Genomic DNA, 27,905 nt, shown 5'->3' on the forward strand with positions numbered 1-27,905 from the left:
TTGTTGGTTGCCTTCCTGCTTGATACTTATGCTTGATCTTTGAGATGTCCTAGTTATATCATATACAGTCTCTACTCTTGATTTCTACTCCGCTGTGATTACGCGTGTAGAGTATGTATTGTAGGGATTGTCGACTGGTTGGATTTACCATGCTGATTTTGCATATAACGTGGATTGTATGTAGGGTGGTATGTGTTATATAGGAGTCATCATGTTGACCGTACATTTACATCACATGTATTTGTTATGTACTTTTAGAGAAGTTGTGTGGATTGTATGTTTGTGGTTTATACACGTGTCTGGTGTGTTTTACTGGAAGATACATGTGGGGTTTGTGTACACGTGCCTGGTGTGATATGTAGAGGTATCATGATGGTTATACCCATGTTGTGGAGATATTTATGATGATGGAGAGTTTATATTGTTGATGGGGATGGTTATATTATGATTATCACATCATGTCATCATATATTACATGTTGACGACCATTGCTCCCTTGTGGTATGAGTTAGTCGTCAGTCATACTTGTGGATTGTTTGATGACCACCAGCTCCTTTAGGTATGAGCTAGTCATTAAACATATTAGCTGTCCATTCGACTACTATTGGAGAGTGGTAGTTAGGAGTGGAGCTAGTCCTGTTCTGCTCACTAGGCTGCTCAGTGCATACTCTGTTCGCCTCGACCACTCTTATTTGGGGTCTGGATGGTTCAGTAGTTAGGGGGCTTGTGATGTGAGTAGGCAGAGACCCTGATGCTAGGTAGTTAGATAACTACTTAGCGTACCGAACGCCTCAGTCGCTTTATAGCGGTTATGTGCGTGAGGCTAGTATGGTTTGTCACGGACCCAAGCCTCTCGGTCATACAGGGGTCGTGGTGTCTGGAGAGGTGGCGGGGGTGATCATGGAGCATGCATGCACTTTTGCATATGATGCACGGTGCATCTGGGGGTTATATTTGCATACATGCCTAGTAGATACTAGTTGCATGTGATTGTCGTTGTTGCACTTGATTGAGATATGGTTGTTGCATATGATTGTCATGCTGCATACATGTCATTTATTTTACATGTATATGCAGTCGTATTTATATTGCACAGGTGTCACGGGTATATCTGTTGCAGATCCAGTGAGTTTACTGATCTTTGTACCTTGCGTCGATTTTAGATTGGGTATGTATTTACCATTATGTCAGTAGTGGTTTGTGCAGTTTGTATGTCAGTTATGATTATGTCGGGTTATTATGTCAGGTATGTTCAGATGCATTGATTATGATAGTATGATCATGTTCTTTATTTCCCTACTGAGACTGTATACTTGTGATCTCCATGTTATTTATGGACCATGTATTATCTTGTCTATTACCCGCTGAGTTACCTATACTCACCACAGCATGTATACATTTATGTGTTCAGGTAGCTTGTAGATGGTTGGTGTCGCTCGGAGTATCCTGTCTGTCGGGTCCTACGTCACATCTAAAAATCATGCTTGTTTTCTTTTGTATATTGTTTTCTTATTTTTGGCATTGTATTTATGTATAGCCATGTGGCTATCTTATGGTTTTGGTGTTGTATTTGTGTTTAAGTCGTGCCGGAATGCATTGTATTTATTTGTGTTGTGTGGGCTTTCCTTCGTTTTTCTGCTGTGTTTTAGTACAGTCGTGTGGGCTGTTTTATATATAACTGCGTGGTTGTGATTGTTTCATTCCAGCCGAGTGGGCTGTTATTATAACTGCGTGGTTGTGTATAAATATTCCAGCCGCATGTGACTGATGTATTTTGCTTGTATGGATGCTTCAGATTGTCACCGGTACAGGGGAGATATTGCCGGATTTTTGTCTGGCAGAGACTCCTTTGGGGGCGTGACAATTACATTTCAGGTTGAGGCTGTCCGAAGAATTCTAGTCGCTAGTCCCCTGTAGGTCGCGAGGATGTGTTGTTTCAGACTTTTGGTTCTTATTTTCTTATTGCACTATCTGGACTTGTATTAGTTTACTTTATGGATGTCATCGATGAGTTTTATTTGGATTTGTTTTACTACATGCATGCTTGGATGGCAGAAGAGGTGAGTGGATTTTGTTTCGTCGTGTTTTGAGATTTATGGATGTAGTTGAGTAGGGTTATTTTTTTTAGTTTTCTTTTCACTGCTTTAATTTGTTTACTATTAAACTGCGTGGATGCTTGGTTGTTGCATTTTTATTATTGTTATTGTTCTGGCCGTGTTGGTCGAGGTATATGTGACCCTGAGGGCAATGTATAAAGTTTCAGATTGTCACCCATACAGGGGAGATGCTGCCGAAATTTCCTTTGGGCATGGACTACCTTGGGCGTGACAGATCGACCAGAACACTCAGCGGTGACACTAGACTTATTTTGGCAGGGCATCGATACGACCTGAGAATTGACCATTTCTTGACCTTGACCGCCATATCAGCCAACTTTCTTGACGTCAAACCCAACTTTAAGAGTCCTACTTTACTCACCGCATCACCAGATAACCCTTTTAACCCCTCCTTTTTATCCTAATCGATTAGAGGTAATAGACAGTCTTTTTAAGACCTCTTCATATTTAAAAAAATATTGTTCTCAATATATTATACCAAATTGATATTTGAGGATATGAATATATCCAAGAGAACTAGACGAACACATAGGACCTGGTTTCTTATCATTTCGAGCTCTCTAGGTCCATCAGCGAGTTTTGAACAAAATCGGCTAATAGATTTTGAGACCTCAGAATAACATGGAATCAGATCCTATATATTCATTTAGTTCTTATGATTATATCAATACTGTCAAACATCAATTTAGCACACTATATTGAAAGTAGTTATTTGTTTTAACACGAATTAGATTTTTCAAATACACCTGTATTAAAAATCATTGTTCTCAATATAGTATGTCAAATTGATATTTGAGAACATGAATAGAATCAGGAGAACTAGATAAATACATAGAACCTTATTTCATGTCATTCCGAACTCTTTAGGTTCATCTATCAATTTTGTCAGAAGCCGATCAAAATTGGCTAATGGACTTAGAGAGTTCAAAATGACATGAAACCAAATTTTATGTATTCGTCTAGTTCTCCTGATTATATCCATGCTTCCAAGCATCAATTTGGTACACTATATTGAGAGCGGTGATTTTTTTTAATACGAATGTGTCCGAAAAATCTAATTCATATTTAAAAATCATTACTCGCAATATATTGTGTCAAATTTATATTTGAGAACATGGATATAATTAGGAAAACTAGACGAACATATAAGAACTATTCTATATCATTTCGAACTCTCTAGGTCCATCAACTAATTTTGGTTAAAACTAGTCAAAATCGGTGGATGGATCTAGAGAGCTCGGAATGATCTAAAACTTGGTTTTATGTATTCGTCTAGTTATCCTAATTATATTTATGCCCTTAAAAATTAATTTGACATACTATATTGAGAGTAGTGATTTTTTAAATACGAATGTATCTAAAAAGTCTAATTCTTGTTAAAAAAATCACTACTCTCACTATATTGTATGAAATTGATGTTTAAGGATATGAATATAATTAAGAGAATTAGACGAATACATAGGACTTGGTTCGATGTCATTCTGAGTTCTCTAGGTCCATCGATCGGTTTTGGCTGAAATCAATCAAAACTAGCTAATGAACCTAGAGAACTCGGAATGATATAGAACCAGGTCCTATGTGTTCATCTAACTTCCTTGATTATATTCATATCATCAAATATCAATTTGATACACTATATTGGGAGAAATAATTTTTAAAATTCAAATCAAACTTTTTAATCGATTACTACAGTGTACCAATCAATTCGGATACCATTCATTCTCTCGAATCAATTTCTATAGTGTAGCAATTGATTATGTTTTGTTAGTAGGCAGATTTTTTAAATCTATTACTCTCAATAAATTGTGTGATGTTGGAGAATATGGATATAATAAGGGGAATTGGTCAAAATCGGTGAATGAATATAGAGAGTTTGGATTGATATGAAATCATATCATATTTGGTTAAAATCGTTGATAGTCTTAGGGGGTGTTTGGTTGATGGGTTTAGGAATGAGGGAATAGAATGATAGTAAAAGATAGTGTTTGGATTGTGGGTTTGGGAATGACATTTTGGGAATGATTACTGGATTTATGGGAATCAACCAAACCCATATAACTTGATGGGTTTCATTTCCATTCCTATTCTCATTCCACCCTACTATCAAATCCATACCCATAGTCATTCCCATCATTTAACCAAACGCCCCCTTAGAAAACTTAGAATGAGTTAAATTAATCTTATATTCATCTTCTTTTTTTTTTGAATTATATTCATATCTTTAAATATTAATTTGACATGATATATCAACGGTAATAATTTTTTTTTAATATAAATTAGTCTTTAGGACGAATTATCTATTTAAATAATAAAAATTTATCTAATCCATTGCTCGAGGAAGGATAAAATAGGTATAAAATATAAGATTTGGTCATTTTAAAAGTCAGATAATTAAACATTTATGTATATGGTTTAATAATTTGTTAAATTTTATTGGTCCAATATTGATCAGCGGAAAAGGTAGCTAGGTAATAATATTCATCCTAAGTAGCTTAATATCGTCGATGCCCCTATAAATAAATATATAAATTACAAGAATATTTTTTATCTTACATAATAATCACTTTGGAAGGTTAAATACCTACTATGATATTTTATATTTATTAATTTAAAAATCTATTAGAATAATTGTTTAGACAGTGTCAATTTAGTTATGGTCCAGCATGAGATCAGATCTCTTAATTAAAAAAAAATGGATCAAAGAATAGATTACTTATAATTATAGTTAGATCATGACTATATTTTAGTCACAATTAGCTGTGATTTCTCTTTAAATTCAGTTGAAAAAAGATTGAATGAAAACGTGGCATGTGGGTTGTAGTCCCATAACGATTGAAAGCAAGGCTTTCCGACTGATTCGGAACAAAGAGGGTTGGAAATCTAGGTCCCGGATGATATCAACCCGAGGGATATTTTTGTGAACCCCATTAGTTATTACATCAGTCAGACAACTTGTTGGCCAACATACAATATAAGGAAGGTCGCCAGCTTACTTACACGCCACGTGACACGCTTGCTTGTGCCACATGGCACGCAAGGCCACATGGCAAGCAAGCTTGCAAGCCAAGTGGCTTGCTGGCAGCCACCAGCAAGCCACGTTGTGGCTTGCTGGCAAATTGCACCCAACACCAAGCCACGTTGTGGCTTGCTGGCAAGCATGCAAGCCACAACGTGGCTTGCTGTGCTTGCAAGACAAGCACAACAAGGTCTATATAAGACTTTGGAGTGGAGAGGAATGAAGCAGACGAGGGAAAAGCTTCAGTGAGCTTTAAAAACAAACGCCAGTGAGCTTTGTGCTTTGTGAGAGGAAAAGCTCAAGTGAGCTTTGTGTGAGAAGAGCATGCTTCAATTCTTCTTTGAATCCCCATGTTTCCTTCTCTTCTGTTGTGCATTTCTTTTGCTCAACAGAAATAGTGATAGTTTTCGGATCTAGTTCAGATCGTCACGTCAACCAGTGCTCGGTTGTGTTCGTGATCCTGCCGTTTTATCCTGGGAAACAGACGTCCACCTGATCCTCTGAGCACCGCGGAGGGGCCGAATCTGTTTTAAGGAGACAGCGCTCTGCTGGACTCGGCATCCACTCTGAGTTCGTGTTGCAGCTCTCGACATCCTGTCAGCAATTCTCAGCAGCAACGTGGCGCCGCTCGACAACTCACGGTGTCCTCGACTCACCTACTGGCGCGTGGCTCGGCTCGCTAGAGTCGACAGTTTGAGATTATCTGCTCAAACTTACTTGATTGTAAGTTCTTGTGACTCTGGTACGCACTCAGAAGCGTGGAAAAGAGCTTCTGAGACAATCACACTGATTGTAACGGGTTTACACCCAACAAAACTTAAAACAGATTTGTTCTGTTACCATGGCGGCAGAAAATGTTGAGATGCAACAGGCTCAACATGTGTCGGCCTCCTCCGCCCCGATTGGGAATGTGCCAATCAATCACGGGAAAAATCCAGAAAAATTCACAGGAGTGAATTTCAAGCGGTGGCAGCAGAAGATGTTCTTCTACTTAACCACGCTAGGTCTGGCACGTATCTTGACCGAGGAAATTCCCAAGGTTGTTAAGGGTGTAGATGAGGTGAACACCCTCCTTCTGCTCGACAAATGGAACGAGTCTGAGTTCCTCTGTCGAAACTACATCCTTAACAATCTTGCCGACTCACTCTATCTTGTGTATTGTGAGATCAAAACGGCAAAGGAACTGTGGGAATCTCTGGACAAGAAATATAAATCGGAGGATGCTGGGGCCAAAAAGTTTATTGTTGATCGTTTCCTGGACTATAAGATGAGTGACTCGAAGTCTGTAATCAGTCAAGTCCAGGAGCTTCAAGTACTCTTACAAGAAATTCACTCAGAAGGTATGACTCTGAGCGAAACCTTCCAAGTGGCAGCAGCTATCATCGAAAAGCTACCAACTGGCTGGAAGGACTTTAAGAATTATCTGAAGCACAAGCGGAAGGAAATGAACCTGGAGGAACTTGTTGTTCGCCTTCGTATAGAAGAAGACAACAAGAATTCAGAGAGAAAACTGTTCTCTCAGGCTACTGTAAAAGCCAATGTTGTTGAGCACGGACAAAGCTCAAAACGGAAGCATCCAAAATCTTCCACGACACAACCCAAAGGACAAAACATGAAAAAGAAGTTCTTAGGGAAATGTTACATTGTGATCGTATGGGTCACAAGGTTTCAGACTGTAAAAGTCCAAAGAAGAAAAAGTCTGACGCTAACCTGGCAGGAGAATATGATATGGATCTCTGCGCCGTGATCTCTGAGGTGAACCTAATAGGTTCCAATCCTCGGCAATGGTGGATCGATACTGGAGCCACCAGACATGTGTGCTGCAACAAGGAACTGCTCCACAACTTTGAAGAAGTCACTAGAGACAAACTGTTCATGGGGAACTCAGCAACCTCGGACGTCATGGGCCAAGGAAAAGTGATGCTGAAAATGACATCGGGCAAGGATCTCACTCTAAACAATGTGCTGTATGTTCCGGAGATTCGAAAGAATCTAGTATCCGGCTCACTGTTGAGCAAGCATGGCTTTCGCATTGTTTTTGAGTCAGACAGAGTTGTATTGTCCAAAAATGGAGTGTTTATAGGAAGAGACTATGTATCTGATGGACTGTTTAAGCTTAATGTAATGGCCATTAGGCCCAAGATAAATAAAAATGAAAACTCTTCCACTTATATGCTTGAGTCTTCGTGTTTTTGGCATGATAGACTAGAACATGTTAACTAAGATATATTGCGTAGATTAATAAACATGCAAAGCATACCTACATTCCACCTTGACCCAAAATACAAGTGTGAGATTTGTGTTGAAGCGAAAATGACAAGGTCATCCTTTCAACATATTGAAAGAAGTAATGAACCACTTGACCTAATCCACACTATGTGTGACCTAAAAGGTACGCCAACACGTGGTGGTAATAAATATTTCATCACTTTTGTAGATGATAACACAAAATACTGTTATGTGTATCTTCTCAAAAGTAAGGATGAAGCTATAGAGAAATTCGCTCTCTATAAAAATGAGGTTGAAAACCAGCGTAATAGAAAGATTAAGGTGGTTCGAAGTGACCGAGGCGGTGAATATGTGTCATTGTTTGCTGAGTTGTGTGCTGAACATGGAATCAGACACGAAACAACAGCTCCATATACTCCTCAGCAAAACGGAGTTGCTGAGCGAAAGAATCGAACACTTAAGGAGATGATGAATGCTCTTCTCTTAAGCTCTGGATTGCCAGAGTCCATGTGGGGGGAAGTTGTGTTAACAGCTAATTACCTTTTAAATAAGGTGCCCCGGAAGAAAATAGATAAGAGCCCTTATGAGTTGTGGAATGGAAGACAACCGTCCTACAAATATTTACGAATGTGGGGGTGTCTTGCCAAAGTGTTGGTACCTGATCCGAAACGGATTAAGATATGACCAAAGACTGTTGATTGCATATTTATTGGATATGCACAAAACAGCGCTGCGTATAGATTTTGTGTGGTTGAGTCACACATACCGGAGATACACAAGAACTCGATAATCGAATCGAGAAATGCCTCATTCTTTGAGCATGTATTTCCTTTTAAGACCCGAGAGGATGCTAGCTCCTCAAAACGGGCATATGAAACACAAGATAAAGGAAAAAATGCTGAACCAGTGGAGGTTGAGCTTAGACAGAGTAAACGAGCTCGAGTAGAAAAATCCTATGGATCGGATTTTATCACTTTTATGCTGGAAAGTGAGCCCCGGAGTTATTCAGAAGCAATAAGCTCGTCTGATGGACCTCACTGGAGAGAGGCAATTACATCTGAGATAGACTCTATCTTGCAAAATCACACTTGGGAACTCGTGGATCTTCCTCCGGGAAGTAAACCATTAGGTTGCAAGTGGATCTTCAAGAAGAAAATGAAATCAGATGGCACAATCAATAAATACAAGGCCAGATTGGTAATCAAAGGATATCGACAATGAGAAGGCCTTGATTACTTCGATACATACTCTCCGGTATCGAGAATAACTTCCATTAGAGTATTGTTAGTTATCGCCGCTCTATAGAATCTCGAAATACATCAAATGGATGTAAAGACAGCCTTTCTAAATGAGGATTTAGAAGAGGAAATCTATATGGACCAACCTGAAGGATTTTCTGTACCAGGACAGAAAAACAAAGTTTGTAAATTAGTGAAGTCATTATATGGCTTGAAACAAGCACCAAAGCAGTGGCATGAAAAATTTGATAATGCCATGAAGGAATGTGGATTCAAGATCAATGAATGTGATAAATGTGTCTACATAAGAGCCACAGAGAATGCCTAAGTCATCTTGTGCCTCTATGTAGATGACATACTTATCATTGGGAGTAATGATAAGATAATCAAATCCACTAAAGACATGTTAAACTCAAGATTTGACATGAAAGACATGGGCCTAGCTGATGTGATTCTAGGAATCAAAATTCTTAAAACGACAAAAGGACTTGTTCTTAATCAGTCCCATTACGTGGACAAGATTCTTGAGAAATCCACCCAGGGTGATACTGCGTTGGCACGAACGCCGATAGATACGAGTCAATATCTATCAAAAAATCGAGGTGAAAGTATCTCGCAGATAGAATACTCTCGAGTGATTGGAAGTATGATGTACTTGATAAGTTGTACACGACCAGACTTAGCCTACGCAATAAGCAGACTGAGCAGATACACGAGTAATCCCAGTATTGAGCACTGGAAAGGGATAACAAGAGTACTGAGGTACTTAAGGTACACTCATGAATATGGACTGCACTATACAAGATATCCTGCTGTGATCGAAGGATACAGCGATGCAAGTTGGATATCTGATATACAAGACTCTAAGTCTACGAGTGGATATGTCTTCACTATAGCTGGTGCAGCCATTTCCTGGAAATCTTCTAAGCAAACCGTAATAACCAGATCCACGATGGAATCTGAGTTTGTAGCTCTTGACAAATGTGGTGAAGACGCTGAATGGCTACGACAATTCTTAGAAGATATTCCACGTTGGCTAAAACCTATGCTGGCGATTTGCATACATTGCGATAGTCAATCAACAATTGGTCGGGCACAGAGCCATCTGTATAATGGTAAGCCTAGACATATACGTCGTAGATATAATACCATTAGACAACTACTCTCAACTGGAGTTATCACTGTTGACTATGTGAAGTCAAAAGATAACCTAGCGGATCCGCTAACCAAGGGGTTAAATCGAGAGTTAGTTGCAAGCTCATCACAGGGAATGGGCTTGATGTCGTTGTCAGCGATCAGTGCAGAGGACACCCAACCTATGCTGACTGGAGATCCTAAGAACTAGATTCAAAGGGACAACTAATCTGCACTGACTAGACACACTGTAGGGGAAGTCCCATGAAACAGTGACTAGACCAGGATAAGCCGATGGGCTTTTAATGATAAAAAAAAAGAATAGATGGTAACTCTTGAGAGATCACCTATGTGAGAAAGAAGTGGGGACGCTTCGAAGAGAATTGGAGGCACAATTCTGAGAGCTTCTCACAGAACCAGGCGTGTTCATGGCCAAGAATGAACACACTCATAAGACCTGAGCTATATCAGGGAGAGTCTTGGGTAAGATCTGTCCTGCTTACATCAACGGTCAAATAGTTCAAAGACATCACGTCTACTAATCAGCCAGTGAGCAAACAGAGTTTACAAGGGAAGGTTCAAAGGATAACACCTACCTATCCTATACTCGACTCAACTGTCGAAAACTATCACAAATCCTTGTTTTCATTCATGTGGGGGATTGTTGAAAAAAAATTGAATGAAAATGTGGCATGTGGGTTGTAGTCCCACAACGATTGAAAGCAAGGCTTTCCGACTGATTCGGAACAAAGGGAGTTGGAAATCTAAGGCCCGGATGACATCAACCCGAGGGGTATTTTTGTGAACCCCATTAGTTGTTACATCAGTCAGACAACTTGTTGGCCAACATACAAGATAAGGAAGGTCGCCAGCTTACTTACACGCCACGTGACACGCTTGCTTGTGCCACATGGCACGCAAGGCCACATGGCAAGCAAGCTTGCAAGCCAAGTGGCTTGCATGCAAGCCACACGTGGCTTGCTGGTAAATTGCAGCCAACAGTAAGCCACGTTGTGGCTTGCTGGCAAGCATGCAAGCCACAACGTGGCTTGCTGTGCTTGCAAGACAAGCACAACAAGGTCTATATAAGACCTTGGAGTGGAGAGGAATGAAGCAGACGAGGGAAAAGCTTCAGTGAGCTTTAAAAATAAACGCCAGTGAGCTTTGTGCTTTGTGAGAGGAAAAGCTCAAGTGAGCTTTGTGTGAGAAGAGCATGCTTCAATTATTCTTTGAATCCCCATGTTTCCTTCTCTTCTGTTGTGCACTTCTTTTGCTCAACAGAAATAGTGATAGTTTTCGGATCTAGTTCAGATCGTCACGTCAACCAGTGCTCGGTTGTGTTCGTGATCCTGCCGTTTTATCCTGGGAAACAGACGTCCATCTGATCCTCTGAGCACCGCGGAGGGGCCGAATCTGTTTTAAGGAGACAGCGCTCTGCTGGACTCGGCATCCACTCTGAGTTCGTGTTGCAGCTCTCGACATCCTGTCAGCAATTCTCAGCAGCAACGTGGCGCCGCTTGACAACTCACGGTGTCCTCGACTCACCTACTCGGCGCGTGGCTCGGCTCGCTAGAGTCGACAGTTTGAGATTATCTGCTCAAACCTACTTGATTGTAAGTTCTTGTGACTCTGGTACGCACTCAGAAACGTGGAAAAGAGCTTCTGAGACAATCACACTGATTGTAACGGATTTACACCCAACAAATTCATTGTTCCCCATATGTTATAGTTTGGATCGAAATGAACGGTCGAAAATCATCGGAAATAAGCAAGCGGCTAAGTTATCGGGTGCTAAGTGGAGAGCGGTTTTCCGATGACCTTCAATTATTCATTTCAATCTAAATTATAATTTAATGGAAATCATAAATTTTAAAATATATCATTAATTAATTATGATTGAATTGGGATGATCTAACCAAGAGCGCGGATGGAGAATAGGTAAATGACGTAGTGTTTTGTTGGCCATGCATAAAAACGCATGTGACTGAATAATCACATCATCAATCACATCATCCGCTGTTAATTTTTGATCGCTAAGTTGTCTTTAGCATCATAAATTGGCAAAAATTAAAAACGCGTATATCGTCGAAAAGATATTTTAAAAAAAATTACGTTTATACTCTAAGTACTATTTATTATGAAAAATTAATTAGTTTATTTTAATCAAAATTATTATATATAAAATATTCTTTAAGCAAAAATTATTTTAATTTTATAAAGTTATTTTAAGTTAATCAAACTTCTTTAAAATAATTATAGAAGCTACATGAGTAACTATTACACAATACTACTTTACTAGCTTAGTTACTATATCATCATAGTTGAAATCTTAAATATTAAATTCTAAATCTTAAAATTATAAATTATAAATCTTAAGTCAAAAATTATTATATCAAAATAATTTTTACTAACTTAATTAAAATTATCTAAACTTTATTAAAAAAATATTTTAGCTTGATCATCAAAGCTAAGTCACTTTAAAATATTTATAGCAACTACCTAAGAAGCTATTATCCAATTGTAAAAAGTACTAAGTAGCTATTATAAAATTATAGAAACTACTTAGTAATTATTACAATAATACGGTAATAGTTGTATAGTAGTTGTTATGATAACACTAGTAGTAAGAAACAATGTTAACATTGTAGTAGCCGATTCTAGCTGCTACAACAACATTTAAAGTAAAGGTATTCTACGAATAAGAAAGTCTAGTGGTACGTCTTTGTGATTGTTTTGTAAAAGAAACATTCTTCAATGGATTGTATAATTTTAAGCGTCCTTTTGATTTTTTACCAAAACAGAAGAATTTTTTTTTAAAATAATCCAAGTATCCAATCCTTACGATATTTCTAACTAAGTCTTGTGGGTGGACGACCTTTTCCTAATTCGTTTATCGGATAAATTTGGAAATACAAACAATTTGATAGCTAAGTAGCCCACATATTTAGTTATCAACTATGATGTTGAATTCCTTCCCATCCTGAGATTCAAATCTTGAATACATGAGTGATTGATAGGGCATTACCATTAAGCCGTTTCGAGGGATGGGCAAACAAAAGGCTTTTTAATGAGAAAAGATGATGTACTCATCCTAGACATCTCTCTCGCCTGCCCAAAGCATTTGGAAGGGAGGTAAATCATAGTGACTGAACAACGTTAATACAAAATGATCCGTATATTATTATTATTATTATTATTATTATTATTGGTAGTTTTGATATTTTAGGTATTTAAGGTATTTTTTTTATCATTTTTGTCTATTATATTTTGATTTCTTTTAGAAATTTTAGGATTAGATTCTGTTTTTTTTTTCTTTATAAGATATGAATTGGATTACATAACTTAAAATTTCTTTTCTTTTCTTTAGATATTATAGTTAATCTATATAAAAATATATTTAGTTGTTTGAAGAATCAATCCTCTCTTCTCAATAAAAGTTCTCTTTTGATGGTTTCTCTTTTTTGCTTTTTTGTCGGCTCATGGGATAATTGTTATTCTATTCGGTGTTAGTTGGTATCAAAATTGAGAGTGTTTGATTAAGGAAGTTGAGCGTCAAATCCAATGGAAGATCATCATAGTCATGGTCGCGATAAAAAGGTACATGGTCGAGAGGATTGACATAGAGATAACAAATTTTAAGTTGATCTATCCAAATTTCATGATACATCAGTGGAGTGATTCTTCACCGGCAAGAGGAATGCAGCAAGAATAGATCTTCATGCGGAGTTGCCTGAGATGGCTTCTGCCCTAATTGATCTTGACCATGTGAGCAGGGAACACAATGTGACGACTTCAAATCTCGAAGAGTGAAGACATGGGTACGAAGGGCAAGCGGAGATTTATTTGACTGTGAATCCTGGTGAAGTTGAAGGAAGGCAATGGACGAGCATCGTATTATCCCAATAATAACATAACTTACAAAGTTCCCTGGATGTTAGTTCATTAACTCCTGGACCTCTGTCTATTCCCATTCCACTCAGATCCTCGACCAAGGAATTACTTCAAACTGATCAGATACTCAATTTGTGATGGATAGTGTTGCTACTCTTCCTGATACCAAGACAAAGCAAGAGATGGTGGACGATTTGAATTTCTCTTATACTCGAGGGTAGTCAGAGAAATCGGGTTTCGAATACCAAAATATAACTCGGAGTTTGAGACAGAGAAAGAACAAGAGGTACCACAAGTTTCTCAGGCTCAAGCCATTGCACCCCTTGGTTCGGAGGACAGTCAATTATCTATATGACTGATCCAGTACATGATATCAATCTTTCTTCGTTAGATCTCAGTGACCAAAATGATCAAGCTGTCCATAACAAAGTTGTAGAAACGCGGGAAGTGAAGAAAAATTCTGAAAAGAAATCCAAGATAAAAGTTGTGCATGCAGGGAAAGGATTGCCTAATTTTATTTCTAGCAAGGCATCTAATGTGGATGTTGAAGTTGATATAAATGCCGATGAAACTGAATCTAAAGTGCTGACTGATGTTTCTCTAGCATTTACTATTGAACAACCTCAAAGTTCCCCTCTGGCATTCAATGTAAATCCTTTACCCAGTGGAACAAAAGATGAGGAAGCCAATTCGAATGTAGTTGCTGGCTCCAATCTGAAGGTATCATCAACTCAGTGGGCATTGAAATCAGCTCCAGGATTCAAACCTAAATCACTTCTGGAGTTACAACTGGAAGAATAGCTAAAAGCACAAAGAGGTTTAACCAAAAGGAACAATCAAATCACAAATTCAAAAAATAAAAGAAACACAACTTCGAATATCTAATCCGAAAATCTAGAATCTCTAGCCTCTTGTGTTTGGAATTCATACAAAGAAAAGAAACTAGTATGATGCGGAAAATAATTACTAATTATACATTTCTTTGTAAACAAAGACCTCTTGATCTTCTACCGTATTCTTCTTCTTATCTCGGACATTGTGTGGACAATGATCTACCAAGATGAGAACCACCCAAGCCCTTCTTCTCCAAGCAAGTTTCGGCCACCACCAAGTCTCCAAGAGATGTAGAGGTTCGACCACCACCACAAAACTCCAAGGGATGCAAGAAACAAAAACTCCTTTCTCTTCTTCTTCTTCTAGCTAGAACCAGCCACCAACAAGTGCTCCAAGAGAGATGAAAACCGGCCACTTAAGGAAGAAGAGAAGAGGAGAGGAAGAAACTCTAGGGCCGACCACCACCAAGGAAGAGAGAGAGGAAAAATAGAATAGAGTTGTTCATCATGAAGGCACCCCTACCCTCTCTTTTATATTCCTTGGTCTTGGCAAATAAGAAAAATTTAATTAAAAACTTCCTTAATCTCTTTTCTATGAAAAGGAAAATTTAATTTGATTAAAACCAAAATCCTTTTATTAAACAATATGGCTGGCCACCTTCCAATTTCTCCAAACAAGGCAAGTTTTAATCTTAAAATTAAAACTTCCTAATTTGTTTCCGGAAATTTTAAAATAAAAATTTCTCTAATAATTTATCCCTTCATGGTTGGTTATAAAAAGAAATATATAAATTAAAATTTCTCTATTAAAACATGTGGATGATTTCCAAAAAGGAAAGTTATCTTTAAAATTAAAATCTCCTTACAATCTATAAATAAGGAAAGAAATCAAATTTTTTCTTAATCCTTTGTAGAAACTTATAAAAGGAAATATTTAATTTTAAAACTCTCTTTTTAAATCATGAACATGGTTACAAAATAGGAAAGTTTTATCAAAATTAAAATCTTCCTTTCAATCTACAAATAAGGAAAAATATCAAATCTTTTCTTAATCTTTTATAGAAAGCTATAAAAGGAAAGATTTAAATTTTAAACTCTCTTTTAAAACCATGGAATTCACATAAGAAAAATTTTAAAAAATAAAATTCTTTTAATTTTATTGTGGCCGACCACCTAAGCTTGGACTCAAGCTATGGTCGGCCACCACTTGGATCATCCAAGGATTAACTTGGCCGGCCCCTTGCTTGGGCTCCAATCAAGGCTTGGTCGACCACCTTAGGATGAGTATAAAGGTGGGTATAGGTGGGTATAATACTTTATAAATAAGATACTACGATAGGGACCGAGAGGAGGAATTGGTTTTGGTCTTCCGATGAAATTAAGCTCCCCGTGTTTGCCCCGAACATCCAACTTAATTTCATCAATAATAATTCATTCCACTAAAGAATTATTACTGAACTACCGCACCAATCCCAAATTACATTTTGGGCTTCTTCTTATTATGAGTGTGTTAGTCTTCCTGTGTTTAAGATGTCGGATGTCCACTAATTAATTGAGTTACTGACAACTCATTTTAATTAATATCTTAGTCCAAGAGTAGTATCACTCAACCTTATCATCATGTCAGACTAAGTCCACCTGCAGGGTTTAACATGACAATCCGTATGAGCTCCTCTTGGGGACATTATCAACCTAGATTACTAGGACACGGTTTCTTTCTATAATCAACAACACACACTATAAGTAATATCATTTCCCAACTTATCGGGCCTTTTAATTTATCGAGCTAAATCTCACCCTTTGATAAGTTAAAGAAATGAATACTAAATATATATGCTTGTTATTATATTAGGATTAAGAGCACACACTTCCATAATAACTGAGGATTTGTTCTTTTATTAAGTCAGTATAAAAAGAACTTTCCTTAAATGGTCCTACTCAATACACTTAGAGCGTACTAGTGTAATTTATTAGTCAAGATAAACTAATACCTAATTACACTACGACTATTCCAATGGTTTGTTCCTTTCCATCTTAGTAGTGAGCTACTGTTTATAATTTATAAAGAACCGATAACACGATCTCCTGTGTGCGACACCACACACCGTGTTATCTACAATATAAATTAATTGAACGACTACACTCAGTATATATAAATGTAGATACTTGACCAATGTGATTCTTATTTCTAGATAAATGTTTACAAAAGCTAGGTTTTTAGTATACACTCTAACAATCTCCCACTTATACTAAAAGACTAAGCTGCCATATCTGCTGTCATACATCTGATTCTCATCCCCTCCACATGCCGATCAAAAGCTTTCACCTGAAGGGCCTTAGTGAAAGGATCTCTCAGGTTATCATCTGATGCAATCTAGGCGGTAACAATTTCTCCTCATTATACGATGTCTCGTATTGGGTGGTACTTACGCTCTATTGTGTTTACTTGCCTTATGGGCTCGTGGTTCCTTCGAGTTTGCTACTGCACCAAATAATTTTGGGTAAACCAGGAATCACATCTAAGTCCACCATGAAGTTACTGAGTCATTCAGCTTCTATGACTGCCTTAGAGGTTGTCATATACTCAGCTTTTATGGTGGAGTCCGGAAAAGCATCTATGCTTAACACTCCTCCATAGTTATGGCTTCACCTCCTAAAGTAAACACAAAACCCCGAGGTCAATTTACTATTGTCCCTATTTGATTGGAAGTAAAAATCCATATAACCCACAGGGTTCAAATTATCTGCCTTGTAAACTAGCATATAATCTCTAGTCCCTCTAAGGTACTTTAATATATATGCTTTACAACAGTCCAGCATCCCGGTCTTGGATTACTTTGATATCTACTAACCATGCCTATGACAAAACAGATATCCTATCTCGTGCATAACATACATTAGGCTGCCGATAGCCAAAGCATAAGGATCTGCCTTTATGTCTTCTATCTCCTTTGATGTCTTCGGAGACATCTCTTTAGATAAAGTTTACTCCATGTCTAAAAGGTAGAAAACGTTTCTTGGAGTTTTGCATGCTTAAACGAGCTAGGATTGTATGAGGCTCGGGATAAGCACAACATTCTTTTCTTGTTATCCCTAGAATATGTGTGCATTCTCCCAAGTCCTTCATATCGAATTGCTTGGACAACCATACTCTTACTTCCGACAACACTTTGATATTGTTTCCAACTATCAAAAATATCATCTACGTATAGTACAAGAAACACCACCACGTTTCCATCACACTTCTTGTATACACAAAAACCCATCCGTACACTGAAAAAATCCATAGGTCTGGATTACTTTATTAAACTAAATATTCCAAGATCTTAAATCTTTTGCTTCAGTCCATAGACTGATTGAGCTTACATACTAGATGCTATTAGCCCTTTTGCAATAAACCCCTCTGGTTGTATTATATAGATGTTTTCTTCAAGATTTCCATTAAGGAAAATTGTCTTAACATCCATTTGCCAATTCTCATAATCCATATGAGCAGCAATAGATAAAAGAATCCGAATAGACTTTAAGCATGGCTACCGGTAAAAAGGTTTCTTTATAATCGATACCCTTTTTCAACAAGCCTTACTTTGAAAGTTTCCACCTTCCCGTCTGTCCTTCTTTTTCTATTGTGGACCTAATAGCTTTTACATCATTTGGTGATTCTACAAGCTCTCAGACTTTATTAGAATACATATATTCTAATATTCAGTATTTATTGCTCTTTGCCAAGATACTGCATCTTTATCTTGGAGTGTTTCAACATATGTCCGGGGATCAGGTTCAGGTTCACTAGGGATCAAGTCCAAAGACTCTCCCAAAACATGAATCTTTCAGGTTGCCTAACAACCCTCCCATTACGACGAGGCACTTTCTGCAATTGTGTATCATTTGTGATACATGTTGCAGTTTCTTGTGATATTTCATCTTGTACAGTTGATACTAGATTAGACATGTCCTTTATTATTTTCTTAATAACAAATTTACTTATGGGCTTGTGGTTCATTACATAGTCCTTTTCTAAAAATCGGGCATTGGTGCTTACAATGACCTTCTGATTTTTAGAACTATAAATCTCCTTTCATTTCTCTAGGATAACCCACAAACAAGTGATCTCCTGTCCAACTTATCAGTGTCTCCCTTCAGCACATGTGCTGTACTACCCCAAATCCGAATATGCTTCAGACTAGGCTTACGTCCATTCTACAATTCTATGGGAGTAGAGGGTTCTGACTTTAGAAGGTACTATGTTCACTTCTGTTTCCAGAGTATATCCTCAAAATGAATTTGGTAATTTTCTGAATAACCATCATCGATCTAATCATTTCTATAAGAGTCCTATACCTTCTTTCTACTACACCATTCTGTTGGGGTGTACCAGGTGTAGTTAGTTGGGATTGAATCCCGACTTCTGATAAATGACTCCTAAATTCTCCCAAGAGGTACTCGCCACTACGATCTCACCGTAATGTCTTGATACTTTTACCTTGACGTTACTCTACATCAGCCTTGTACTCTTTGAACTTATCAAAATATTTAGACTTGCGGTGCATCAAGTAAATGTACCCGTAACTCGAATAGTCAAAATATTCGAAACCACCTCTTGCCTGGATAGTCATAGGTCCACACTGTAAGACCGATAGGTTCGATAGAGGGGGGGGGGGGTGAATATCGATTCGAAAATATCGAGTATAAGCGCAGCGGAAAAGAAAAGTAGACACAGTTGTTTTTACTTCGTTCGGAGCCTGTGACGACTCCTACTCGAAGGCCCGTGGTCCTTGACCACTTTCGTTGGGCAATCACTAGCAATTCGAATATAATTACAAAATGAGTACAAGGAATGCTAATGAAACAAAGTAATACCGAAATTAACCAAAAAGACGAAGAAGCACTTTGTCAGAGCTTTGTTAGCGTCGCAGGAACGTGGAGCAGCAGGACCAGCAGTCGAAGAGTTCTCAGTAATGATGATTTTGAAGCTCCTGCCTGGGGCTTCTTTTATATGCTGTCCCGGGCGCCTGGATCCCTTCCGGGCGCCTGGAACGTGACATAGCTGCACAAACCATGATGCTCCACATGGCGACGACTCGGCTGGATGAAATTTGCCTTCCGGGCACCCGGATCCCTTCCGGGCGCCCGGACCTCCGGGCGCCCGGACCCCTCTTCTCCAGAAAGTCCTTCTCCTGCAAGAAAAGGTTAGTCCGAGGCAAATGTACCCTGCAGCAAAGAATGTTAGCACAGTTTTATAGATGAGCAAAGTATGACTTAGATTCCGTCTTTCCGAGACCGGAATCTAGTCACGATCTCGACTCAGATATCCGAAATGGATCTAAGCCGGATCGATGCCTAATGTTCCCTACCCGAACGCCCTCGCAGTCACCCTCCGGACTTACCTCACTTACCGCCAGACGTCCGGCCAGCCCCTGACCCGTTCGACTTTCGCCAAGCGTCCGGTCAGCCCGTCGACCGCTTGGACTTTCGCCACTATCCGGTCAGCCCGTCGACCTAGCCGGACTTCTCGCCAAGCGTCCGGCCAGCCCGTCGACCCGCTTGATGGTCGCTACACCGTCGACCTAGCTGGACTTTTCCTGCACACTCGATCAGAGTGTTAGACAACAACAAGCTAACTTAACCTGATTTGTCATCCATCAAAACCTGGGTTAAATCGTTAGTGCAAACCGCACCAACAATCTCCCCCTTTTTGATGGAATGACAACCTGGTTAAGTTAGTGTAAACATATGCATAAAACAACATGCATTTAATGTGGTTTTTTAAGTTAGTTTGTATTTTCAGTTTGGTTTAGCTAACTTAACCACCTAACTCTCCCCCTTTGGCATTCATCAAAAATAAGCATGGATTAACTAAGCATAGACTTTAAACAAAAAACATGTCAAGATAATCTGGGGAAGTTTAAACTTTTGAAACTTGTTTAAAGCGTTAGCTTTTAGATTTTAGAAAAATAGCCAAGTTTAGACAAAATCTCACATGCAAGTTTTAATTTTGAAATGCTTTTCAAATAAGTTTTCAAAAATTCCAAAACTGAGTTTGAAAAGGATTAAAAGATTTAATTTGTAAACTTAAGTTTTTGAAAAATCTAATTTCCACAATTTTCAACACTAAGTTTTTGCAAGTTAAATTTTCAAAGTAAGTTTCAACTTTTCAAACATAAGTTCTCAACATCAAAATTCCAAAACTAAGTTTTCAAAACTGATTGAAATTTATTTTTCAACACTAAGTTTGTAAAAGAATCAATTTTCAAAATTAAGGAAAATGATTTTGAGAAGCTTAGTTTGTAAACTTAAGTTTTGAAAGAAATCTAATTTCCACAATTTTCAATAACAAAGCAATTTTTAAAACTAATTTTTGTAAAAGTTAACTTTCAAATCAAAATGTCAAAATTAAGTAAAATCAAATTTTAAGAACTAGAGCTTTAAATTCAATTTTCAAAAACTAAGTTAAATCTAATTAATTTTCAATAAAAAGTAAAACAGCTTAGTTTTTCAAAAATAGGTTTAAGAAAACATTTTTCAAACATAAATTTTAAAATATTTTTAAATAAAGGGAAAATTTTAATTAATCTCTCCCCCTGAACTTGACATAAAATTTTAAAAGTATTTGCTAAAAATATTCAAAGTAATTTTTTTTTTTTTAAATTGAGGTAGAATTTTCTAGAGAGATTTTAAAGAGAAGATTAAAAACTAACACTTAAGGAGATAAATGAACCTCCCCCTGAATTTGATACTCCGTTAATATATTAATCCTCCTTATTTATTACTCCCCCTTAATATAATGCTTTCTAAGGATGTAAGACTAGTCTAAGGCCAAAACTGTTTTTGAAAGTCTAAAAATGGAAATTTTGAAATCAAACAAGTTTAGCCTACAAGTTGATAAAATCATTTTTTGAAAGTTTTTTTTTTTTTTTAAATTTCCTAGTCTATTGAGTAAGAACATATTCAATGTAAGTTTGAAATATCACTAGATAACTCCAAAAATATTTTACAAATAGTGTAGCTACAGAAGTAGGTCATCACTAAAGCTACTGAGATGATGAAGAGGGTGGTCCAGACCCCAAGGATCGAAGAAGTGTCATCAGCTCAGTGTGGCGGGTGTCCCCGGCAGCTCGTAACTCGGCAACCTCTCGCCGCATGTCCCGATGAAAATCGGAGTTCTCCTGCTGGAGACTCGCCATGGCTCTCTCTAGTCCGGTCATACGGTCGGCTAGAGTGCGGGAAGCGTGTCGTGGTGCTCGAGCTGGGGGTGGTGGTGGAGCCGGTGCGGCTTCCTCCGGAAATAGTGCGAGCATGAACTCGTCCATCTGTGCGTCTGGATCGGGCTGGTGCTGTGCCCCCCTCCGCCAAGTCATAGTCCCGTCATCTCTATCTACGTGAATGCCGGCTAAGGAGAAGTTCCGAGAGGATATAACATCGAACTCGGTCATATGGGCAACGTCTCCTCTAGTGACATCAATGTGCAGTGAGGACATATAGGCTGTCAGAATGTGACCAAATGGCATATGGACTCGACTGTCAGTCACGTATCCGGCTGCGTAAGTGATGGTGGAGAAGATATGTAGGCTAATGTCAATCTCCAACCTATGAATCAGGGCATAAAGTAGGAATGAATGGAATGGGCGCATCACAGCGATGTCCCGAGTGGTCAGTGGTAAAATACAAAGAACTACAACCCTATAAAGAGCGTAGTCATGGACTCTAAGTTCTACTGACCGAAACTGTGTTACAGTGGGATCTCTCTCTCCCCCCAAAAAATACGAATACATCGTATCGAGAGTAATATGTGAGTAGGGATCGTCGAACGGTAGATCCCTCTGAGGATAGCACAAGTAGAAGGACGCAACTCTAAAAACTCTAATAGTCGAGGGGAAAATACGATATCAGTGCCTGCTGCCCTAGTGGTATAGGTGAAGTCATCTATTTTTACTAAGTTATTGCAAAATTCGGCACATAGACTTATGTTTATTGGACTGGTACATTCTACAAGGTTCCTTAAATTGTAGTGGCCTATAACCTCTAAGGCAGAGGGACATGACCTTAGGAAGAAGGCTCTATCTATGCAGGTAGTCCTAATGGCCTTATAGATGGTGGACTCAAATTTAATCCTATGTTCGTCTGTGGGAAACCTAGGTCTGTACTAGCATTGGAGGGTCCAGCACCAGTATTTGTTCGTTTCTTACTGTATATAAAGAATATAAAAAAAATTTAGAAGACAACAAAAAAAAATTATTTTAGAGAGGGGAAGAATATTTTACCGAGGAGCCATCGAAAAAATATAGATTTGACGACCTCGGTTGAATCGCAACAGCGTCTTCACCGCACGAAAATTTAATTTAGAGTACTTTCGTACTGAGGTTCAAAGTGAACCTTGGCAAAAGTGAGAATGAGTGGGGCAGAGGTTGGGGGCGCCTGCTGCCCCTTATTTATAGGGCACTCCGGGCGCCCGGACTCTTTCCGGGCGCCCGGGGTCGCTGGGGCGGGGCGCCCGGGAACCCTTCCGGGCGCCCCCGACGAGAATACCAGGGGCGCCCGCCCCTGGTTTTTGACCTTTTAAGTAAGATTTTGAAAACTTAAGTTTCAAATTAAATTTTGAGATTAATTTAAGTTTCTTTTAAAATTAATTTTTAAGTTTAAAATTTTGAAATTAATTTTTAGGTTTTAAAATTAAAATTTTGAAATTAATTTTTAAGTTTAAAATTAAAATTTTTGAAATTAATTTTTAAGTTTAAAATTAAAATTTTTGAAATTAATTTTTAAGTTTAAAATTAAAATTTTGAAATTAATTTTTAAGTTTAAAATTAAAATTTTTGAAATTAATTTTTAAGTTTAAAATTAAAATTTTTGAAATTAATTTTAAGTTTAAAATTAAAATTTTGAAATTAATTTTAAGTTTAAAATTAAAATTTTGAAATTAATTTTAAGTTTAAAATTAAAATTTTGAAATTAATTTTAAGTTTAAAATTAAAATTTTGAAATTAATTTTAAGTTTAAAATTAAAATTTTGAAATTAATTTTAAGTTTAAAATTAAAATTTTGAAATTAATTTTAAGTTTAAAATTAAAATTTTGAAATTAATTTTAAGTTTAAAATTAAAATTTTGAAATTAATTTTAAGTTTAAAATTAAAATTTTGAAATTAATTTTAAGTTTAAAATTAAAATTTTGAAATTAATTTTAAGTTTAAAATTAAAATTTTGAAATTAATTTTAAGTTTAAAATTAAAATTTTGAAATTAATTTTAAGTTTAAAATTAAAATTTTGAAATTAATTTTAAGTTTAAAATTAAAATTTTGAAATTAATTTTAAGTTTAAATTAAAATTTTGAAATTAATTTTAAGTTTAAAATTAAAATTTTGAAATTAATTTTAAGTTTAAAATTAAAATTTTGAAATTAATTTTAAGTTTAAAATTAAAATTTTGAAATTAATTTTAAGTTTAAAATTAAAATTTTGAAATTAATTTTAAGTTTAAAATTAAAATTTTGAAATTAATTTTAAGTTTAAAATTAAAATTTTGAAATTAATTTTAAGTTTAAAATTAAAATTTTGAAATTAATTTTAAGTTTAAAATTAAAATTTTGAAATTAATTTTAAGTTTAAAATTAAAATTTTGAAATTAATTTTAAGTTTAAAATTAAAATTTTGAAATTAATTTTAAGTTTAAAATTAAAATTTTTGAAATTAATTTTTAAGTTTAAAATTAAAATTTTTGAAATTAATTTTTAAGTTTAAAATTAAAATTTTGAAATTAATTTTTAAGTTTAAAATTAAATTAAGCCTTATTCATCTCACCCGATCTATATTATCAATCAGGGAATCCTATGATTTTGTGAGATGAAATTGGTTTGATTACAGACTTTTGGTTTAACTTGTGTTAGATTCAGATTTAGTTTTGGTTTCCACAAATAGGCATTCTTCGGATAAACTTCTAAGCTTGGTGAGTCACAGGGACATCATTAGAAGTAACCAACCTTTCGAAGTTTTCCGAATAGTCCTATCCACGGAACTTAGTACTAAATCTTGGTCTAACTGGTTAGGATTCGTTTAAGGGTAGCTTCGGTCAGTTCCACTTGGCCAAATGCACCAGATCGAAGCCATATCTTTCTAGACATGCGATGCCCAAGCTTCCCTAACGTACTATCATCCAAAAACTTCACCAGTACCATGAGTCAAGTTAAACTTGGCCTCTTTTTAACTAATCCTAATTACCCTGCCGGGTTAGTTTGTTTTGGGTTACCCTGTCGGGTATGTTAGTTTTGAGGAGCCTCCCCCTGAATTATTGGCCATTAATTTAGATTTTGGGTTTGTGTCGATTCTTTTTATAGTTATAATCAACTTGGTGATAGTCTAAATTTTGTTGAGTTTTGAATTTTGATTTCAAGTTAAATTTATTTTTTAGTTTTTGATCTGATTTATTCAAGTTTATATAATGTATTTTATCTTTAGGTATATAGAATTGATTAGGTCCTACTTGTGTGGTTAAGCACGCTTTCGGGACCCAAGCTTGTTTAGTTACTTTGTGTTGGGTTAATAATGATTTAAAGGTTTTGTTTGATTTTGACTTATATCCAAGTCCGGTTTTATTATAGCATGCCTTTTGGTTATTTAGAATTAAATCTAAATTTTTAGATCTTGTTGTGAATTTTTCCAACAATTCTTTTAACTTATTAATTTCACTTTTTAATGATAAATTCTCCTCCTCAAGTGTTCGGTCTTGAGTTGGATTCGAATTTTTTAATTGTTCCTTGAGGTTTTGATTTTCTTCAAGAAGTGATTTATTTTCATTTTCCAATTTAACTAATTTTTTATTTAAACACGAGATAATTCTAAAGAATTTACGATTTAAGTTTAGGTATACCTCTTCGAACCTTAAACGAGTGCGGACTCGTGGCTTGATTCGTTCGGACCCGCCTTCCGATTCCTCTGATTCGTTCGCGAGCCATCAGCGTGAGGTGACTTTGGTGCTTTTGCCTTTCTCCGATTCGTCCGAGGAGGAATCGTCCCATGTTGCTTTGAGGGCTTTCTTCTTGTTGACTTTGGTTTGTCAAGTTTCAATCTTGGGCATTCGCTCTTGTAGTGCCCTTTTTTGCATCCGAAACATGTGACATTTCTTGAGTCGGTTGGCGAACCGATCTTCTCAAGATCCTTTGAAGTTTTCTTTTCCCGGTGAACATTTTCCTTACCGTGTTCACTAGTGTTCGTCTTGAGTCTTGATCGGAATCTTCTTGATTCGGGTTTGTTCTTCTTTTCTTTAGATGAACTCGCGAATAAAGCTACACCTTTCTCGACCCCGGCGTTAGTTTGCTCATGAAGTTCTAATTCACGTAAGAGTTCATCCAATTTTAATTTAGATAAATTTTTGAAATTTTGTAGGCATCTACAATTGATGCCCACAAATTATTTCGCGGAAAAGCATTTAACGCGTACCTTATTAAGTCTCGGTTCTCCATTTGGTGTCCTATCGCGTGGAGATCGTTGAGGATATCTTTGACCCTCGCGTGGAGCTGACTTGCCGTTTCTCCTTCCTGCATTTTTATATTAAAAATTTTATTTAACAGCAAATCTCTTTTTGTTACCTTCGCGTCGCTTGTTCCTTCGTGCAGCTCGATCAGTTTATCCCAGAGCTCCTTAGCGTTTTCATGCGGTCCGACCCGGTTCAGTTCTTCTCGTGTTAGTCCGCAGTGTAGAGTGTTGATGGCTTTGTTTTCAATTGATGCCTTTTTCTTTAAATCATTTGTCCATTCTTCAGTGTCTATTATTTTCCGGAGTTGTCTACTGGAATTTTATAAGCCTTTGTGACGCTCATCCATTGGTCGTAGTCTGTCTTCATGTAGACCTCCATTCTTCTCTTCCAAGACGAAAAGTCATCCCCGTTGAATAGGGAGGACGAACTGCTGAAGCCTTCTTGTTGAGACATCTTATCCTGCACACACTAAATTAATCGAAAAGGAAAAACACGCCTTGGATTAGCAAAGGAAAAAAAGGAATCTTAAGGAACGAAAAATCTTCCAAAAGATAATAATATCAGTTTGAATTGAAAATATTTCACCCCGTCTGATTGGTGGTTGCACCAAATCGAGGCGACCCCTCCGATACCACTTGTAAGACCGATAGGTTCGATAGAGGAGGGGTGAATATCGATTCAAAATATCGAGTATAAGCGCAATGAAAAGAAAAGTAGACACAGCTTGTTTTACTTGCTCGAGCCCGTGACGACTCCTATCAAGGCCCGTGGTCCTTGACCACTTCGTTGGGCAATCACTAGCAATTCAATATAATTACAAAATGAGTACAAGGAATGCTAATGAAACAAAGTAATACCGACAAGGAAATTAACCAAAAAGACGAAGAAGCACTTTGTGAGCTTTGTTAGCGTCGCAGAACGCGGAGCAGCAGGACCAAGATCAAGAGTTCTCGAATGATGATTTTGAAGCCTCGGGCTTCTTTATATGTCCCGGCCTGATCCCTTCCGGCGCTCGAACGTGACGAGCTGCACAAACCATGATGCTCCACGTGGCGACGACTAGCTGGATGAATTTGCCTTCCGGCGCCCGATCCTTCCGGCGCGGACCGCCGATCCGCGCCCGGACCTCTTCTTCAGAAGTCCTTCTCCTGCAAGAAAAGGTTAGTCCGAGGCCAATGTACCCTGCAGCAAAGAATGTTAGCACAGTTTTATAGATGAGCAAAGTATGACTTAGATTCCGTCTTTCCGAGACCGGAATCTAGTCACGATCTCGACTCAGATATCCGAAATGGATCTAAGCCGGATCGACGCCTAATGTTCCCTACCCGGGAACGCGTCCTCGCAGTCACTCCCCTCCAGTGACTTACCTCACTTACCTGCCAGACGTCCGGTCAGCCCGTTGACCCGTCTGGACTTCTCGCCAAGCGTCCGGTCAGCCCGTCGACCCGCTTGGACTTCTCGCCAGCTATCCGGTCAGCCCGTCGACCTAGCTGGACTTCTCGCCAAGCATCCGGTCAGCCCGTCGACCCGCTTGGACTTCTCGCCAGCTATCCGGTCAGCCCGTCGACCTAGCTGGACTTTTCCTGCACACTCGATCAGAGTGTTAGACAACAACAAGCTAACTTAACCTGATTTGTCATCCATCAAAACCTGGGTTAAATCGTTAGTGCAAACCGCACCAACACACACATCTTTGGCTTTATACCCCTTAGACTTAAAAAGCCTATTGGTCATTTTCCCTTCCAAGTAAGACTCGTAGGTTGGAAAGTTTTCCACCACCAATGAACCCAAAAGTTCATTGACTATTATCCTTTAAATCCTACTCAAGTTAATATGACCTAGCCTTAGATGATTGGTTCATTTCCGAAGGTTACTTTCTCTTATTAGAGTTAGAAGACATGTTAGTAATTTCCATTAGTTGCATCATGGGAATTATTGGATTTAAATTGCCAACCAACATATCAGAATAGATAACTTCC

The sequence above is a fragment of the Zingiber officinale genome, chromosome 5A (assembly GCF_018446385.1).
Source record: "Zingiber officinale cultivar Zhangliang chromosome 5A, Zo_v1.1, whole genome shotgun sequence".
NCBI classification, from domain to species: domain Eukaryota; kingdom Viridiplantae; phylum Streptophyta; class Magnoliopsida; order Zingiberales; family Zingiberaceae; genus Zingiber; species Zingiber officinale.